Genomic DNA, 6262 nt, shown 5'->3' with positions numbered 1-6262 from the left:
CAGTGCTATGGACCCTCCTTTCTTCCTTCCTTTCTCCATCCTCTTTTTTTGCTCTATTTCAAGCTCATAAGTTTTCAGGATGCCATACAGTCTCTCCAGAGTAAACTCCTTGTAATCTTGAGAGTTTCTCAATGAGACTGTCATTGGTTTCCATTCCTTTGGAAGAGATCTAAGGAACTTGAGATAGGAGTCTTTTGTCTGATAGACTCTTCCATGCAACTTCAGAGCATTTAGCAGTTTTTGAAACCTACTAAAAATGTCAGTGAGAGACTCACTATCTTCACAATGAAAGTGCTTGTAACGCCCTCCAAACCCGGGTCAGAAGTTTGGGGGTCCACAACACATACATTCACTATATTTAAACCTGTTTATGAATATAAGGATATATATATATATATGTATATATATACAATGACCCTTCTTACCATATTCCACGGATCGACGCAGTTTAAAGTATGTCCACAAACCATAACCTTATTTATATTACAAACGTTCCAAATCCCAACTTATTCTATCTTACAACTGAAGTTCAAACTTTATTGCAAACTATTAACACAACCACGCCAAACATCATCTGCTAGTCTATTCCATTCAACCTGGATACCTAGCTCGCACACTTGTCTGGGGATCCTTGCTACCACCAGTTTCCTTTTTCACTGGAAAAGAATATAAACAGATTTGTAAGAGTGAGCTAACTAGCTCAGCAAGTCACAATGACATTAACTAAGATTAACAATGATCAATTGAAATGATATAAAGAATCAAGCTTACTGATAAGCACTGATTAGAATTGGATATTTACTTTTATTTTAAAAAATCAAGGTTAGGCTGCTTGCACTAACCCCGAGCAAGGCTCCCAGCTTGTTCTATATACTGGATCCAAGGCACATATTGGCCTACTATGACCACGAATCTGGTCCGACCACGAATCTGGTCCATATTTGAAAATAATCCAATTCCAGAATAACAATATGATAAATAATGTAAATCAATAACTAAATCATAAACAATCTTTATGTCGAAGTATAAGGTGATTCAAGATTTCAAAGAAGGTATAACAATGGAATCATAAGAATTAGCTTTCAATCAAAGGAGGAATCAAAAGTAGAAGATCCAAGGTTTAAGGGTTACAAGGTGTGGTCTTCTATTGAACAAAGCAAAAGGGTTGGTATATCAAGCAATTCAGTATCTAGAATCAATGCGTGGTATATATGTATTTATGGAGTAGTATCGTATATATCTGGTTTATATTTGAGAATTCAATAATCAATGGTGTACAAAGAACAAGGCTTATGGCTCAAGATTAATAAGAATCAGGGTTAGGATTAAGTACTTCAAAGTACTTGCAATATAGAATAAGAACTGTTTGGAATAATTGCAACATAATGAAGGAAGTTCAAAATACTTGCAATATAATCAAGAAGAATAGAAACACTTGCCTTATCAATTCGCTTTCACTTTACTAGCATTTGTCAAGTGGTTCCCACTCACTGACTACCTGACTTTCCTTATCTACGTCTCGCTTCCTCTGTTAAACATCACATGTACTTATCAATACTACATCTCATCACATTCTATTCGATACAAGCTTCTATCTACCATTCGTTTCACCTAAATCCGACGTACGGATTAAAAGTTACAACAGATCAGTCAAACAATGCACGTACAATCATACTACGCATCAATCAGATCACATATAACATGTAACACGTAAGATATTTAATTAAAATAATTAGTCAAAAAAATTCGGTGTTAAAAAGATGTTCCAGGTATCTATTACGAATTTTTGAACATTTTTCAGAATTAAAATTGGACTCTGAATCATTTTATAATTAAATAATAGGGTTCAAACACCCGAATCTGGCTTCAAAATAATTTTATATTAATTATTGGACCTTAAAATAGTTTAAAATAATATTTTAAAACTCGAAACTATTTTTCGGAATTTTTAAAACAATTTTAAATAATTAAATCTAATTAAATAATCAATTAAAATTAATTAATAACTAATTAAGTTAATTAATTAATTAATATTTAAATTAATTGACTAATTAAATAATTAATTATCAACTAAAATTAATTAATTAAATAATTAAGATTTATTTTTCAATAAAAAAATAATTTTCAGAAATAATTATGGAATTTTTTAAAATTTTAAAATAATAAAAATCTAATTTCTGGAAATTTAATAAACAGGAATATACATTTTGAAAAATTTTAAAACAACAATCTTGTTTTTGCAAAATTTTGAAACTGAAATATAAAAATGAAATTTCAGCAAAAGGGCAGGGGTGGAAATTGCAATTTTCCCCATTTCCTGTCATCTTCCTCGTTGCCGGCCGGAACTCCATGGCCACCGCCATGGAGCTTTTCCGGCAGCTGAAAATAGTCCAGAAAGTGCTCAAAATAACAGCGTGTATTGTATGTGCTTCCAGGAACGCAGTCGTGCAAGTATTTCAGGCAAGCAACACGTGGTTCGACCGAAAATTTCATCTGAAATTTCTGCCGCCGCCATAGTGACTTTCCCGATCAAAGCCTTCCCAGAACTGTTCTTTCAATTCGTCTATACCAATTGATTCTCTTTTTTACGATCTATCCATTCATGCAAGTTGTATGTACCCCGGTTTAACGGATCAAAAATCCGTCCAAAATATATATTTTTCCGGTGAATTACTCAAGAACACCAAGAACATTCAAACTCAAAAATCAAACTAACTTTTGTACATGTTATTGAACTCAGTTTTTGACATATAATATACCAAAATGACCAGGAAGAAAAGATCTACATGATTATGCCATCATATCATATCAAAAACATCAAGAACAAAAATTCATAATTTAATCCATAATTAATTCGAATTAAAATAATTAAATCAGAAAAATACCTTGATTTCTGGGCGAAAACAAATGGTGGATTCAGAAAAAGGTTTTCGAGAGCTTCGTTTTGATACGTTGCACTCCCAAATCGGAGTTCGATAACGCCTTCGTTTGTACGTTTGATTCTCAAGAACGTATCGTTTTTAGGGTTTTTCTCTGTATTTTCTATTGTTTACTGATCAGTTATGATTTTTACGAATAAAATATAATAATAAAAGGGCTATATATATTTATGGAATATTGGTTCGTGTTAGATCATTTTAGATCGTTAAATTAGTTACTTAGCCGCTAAGTAACTGCAAAAACGATCTGATTTAATATTTGTATTGGATAATTATCCCAACCGGGCTTTATATAAAACACTTTATACGAAAATAATGTAATATTATCCCGTCTTTCGAGAATTCGGGTTTTGTTGATTCACCGAAATGATTATTGTATCAAAAATTGTGCGCCGGGACGCACACGGGTCAAACCATAATCCGGATCGAAAAAGTCAAAACACGGAAAATGTCTGGAATTACTAGATTAGGTAATGAAGGAGTTTTCGGAAGAGTTTCGGGTTGTAAAAACGTAAAAATGGTTGAGGTTGGACGATTCCCGGCTTTTTAAAATAATTTTGTATTTATTCAGAAAATAATTAATAAATTCATAAATTACTATAAAATCATATAACACTCCAACAATTACCAGAAAAATTCCTTAATTATCTATATTTTATCCTGGACATAATAAAATTAACACACTCACATTTTATCACATACATACATCTAAATATTATTATCAATCAACAGATAATTCACCAAAATTCACATAATAATCACATAATAATCATTTATTGATAAAAATAATTACACGTGATATCCCGGATATTACAGTGCTCATACTGCTGAATTTGCAGCTGCATCTTATTTTCCCTTACTTGCTCAGTACCATCACAGATAATCTGAATTGTATCCCAAACCTCCTTGGCAGTTTTGCAGTTAATGATGTTATCAAACATATCACCATCAACTCCATTGAATAATATATTCATGGCCTTCTTGACTTTCCCGACTTGCTCAATATCAAGATCTGATCATTCATGCCTAGGCTTGGGAATAGATGGTTCATTCCCTGTTGCAGCTCTCACTGGTACATGAGGACCTCTTTCTATACAATCCACATAGGCCTCATCTTGAGAAAGAAGATGTAGGTGCTTTTTCACCTTCCAGTGGTGATAATTGTCTTTTTCCAGAAATGAAATCTTCACTCCAACATCCTTCTTGTTCATCTTGCTGTTTTGTTGTGATCTTTAAACTCTTTGTACTTCAAGAGCTTGCTCTGATACCAGTTGTTATTCCCTAACAATACAACAAAAATTACAGAAGGGGGGTCGAATGTAATTCTGGCTTCTTTCTAAGATTTATGAAAAATGGTTCTAACTCAATAATATATATGTGTATGATTTGCAAAGTGCAGAATGAAAGAATTATATAAATCAAGACACAAGTAATAAAAACATAAGTCTTTAAAACTTTTGGGTGGATTTGAATGTATCCACCATATATATATATATATATATATATATATATATATATATATATATATATATATATCGAGAGAACTCTGTGTAGCTCAAATAAGCTCACAGCTGCTTACAAGTATGAACAACTAAAACTTGCAGTGAAATGCTAAGGATACAGCTTACAAATGTTTCTCTGAGAATGTATTTTCTTAGTCTAGTTTGTTGTTGTTCTACTTGCTGCATTTGGTTTATATATCACCAAGTTTACATAGCAAAAAGACAAGATAATAAAACAAAACTATCAAGTCTAACTCTATGCTACTTCATTACTCTATTCCAGCATCTTTGAAAACCTTCATAGCTTGCATGAAAATGATAATGCTTCTTTGTTCTCATTTTCCTGCTAAACAGGCTGCCACATTCCTTTTGCAAACACTCAACACATGTGACTATGTTGACATTGTCTTTCAGATATTTTAATTGATCATCCGTCGGGTACATGCTTGTTATCCGTCGGGTTGCCTTGTTGATCATCCGTCGGGTATCTTAGTTGATCATCAGTCGGGTAACCATTTATCACTTGACTCTATTTCATTTGTGCAGAATTACAAGACATCTTATATTTACATTTAATCAACTTATTCTGCACATCTACTAGCAGTCTACATGATTCATAAACTACTACATAATCTATACAAAGTTGTTTGCAGAAATGTGCTACATGACTTATTGTTACATAAGCTACTCACCCGATGGATATCAATTAGTCATCCGTCGGGACTATATTGAATCATCCGTTGGGACTATAATTGATTATCCGTCGGGTGCTACAAAATTCACTAAGTTAAATCTACTAAGGTATTTTGTTTAGCTTATCATCAAGTACACAACATATTCCTCACAATTATGCTATACCCCTAACATGAAAATATCACAACTATTATGCTGCACATTCATTCTAGCATAAATACCGAGGATCAGAAATCAGAGATGCACATACTTCATAAAAGAACCTCAAATACTATAACAACCCATTTTAGAAACTGGATTTCATTTGAAATTCTGGATTTGATCAAATAAGTTATTTGGGAATTTGGATTTGGATTTCATTTGAAATCCAGGATATTCAAATATTAGTATAAACATGAGAATTTGAAATGACAACTCAAATCCTGTCATTTGAAATCCCTCATTTGAAATAAAATGCAAGTTTCCAAACGCCTTCTAAGGGCATTTATTGTCAACTAATAAAAATGCAAATCAGAGTAGATAACAATAGATACTCGTACTAAAATAATTATTAATATCATAAGTATTTGTATTAGAGAAAAGTAAATAGCATGAAAAAATTCAAACAACTAATATATTGCTTCAGAAAATCTAACTTACTTACCAACTAACATATAACATGTAAAGCAGGGTAATGAGTTAGCTTCAAAAATCTATGAACATGGAAAAATATAATGATATTTGATATGTAAACATACATTCCCATTTCATTATCATATATTTGTGGAATATTACTTGTTTTGCTCCCCCTGAGTTATTATTGAATCAAATCTGAGATTTGGTGATTTGAGGATCTGAATTCAGAAACTGCTAGCAGAATTTGAATCAACCCTATTATTCAGAATCATCTTCAGGCTTCATTTAATTAGATGAAAAATCTTCATTACTTAGAATTTCTTAATTATTCTTAGATATGGGCACAAGCTTCCACTGATTGTGTTTCTCTTGCATTGCAGTCACTCAATCTAGATCTCCACGAGCTTCTTCTACTTATCTTGGTTTCATATATGTCAGAAACCTTGAATTGAAACCATCATTTCAGTAGCTCTTCTAGTCTTTCCCAGCATTTGGATAACCAAGTACAAAATA

Source organism: Apium graveolens, chromosome 4 (assembly GCF_009905375.1).
Source record: "Apium graveolens cultivar Ventura chromosome 4, ASM990537v1, whole genome shotgun sequence".
In the NCBI taxonomy this organism is placed as follows: Eukaryota; Viridiplantae; Streptophyta; class Magnoliopsida; order Apiales; family Apiaceae; genus Apium; species Apium graveolens.
This window is presented reverse-complemented; position numbering follows the sequence as displayed.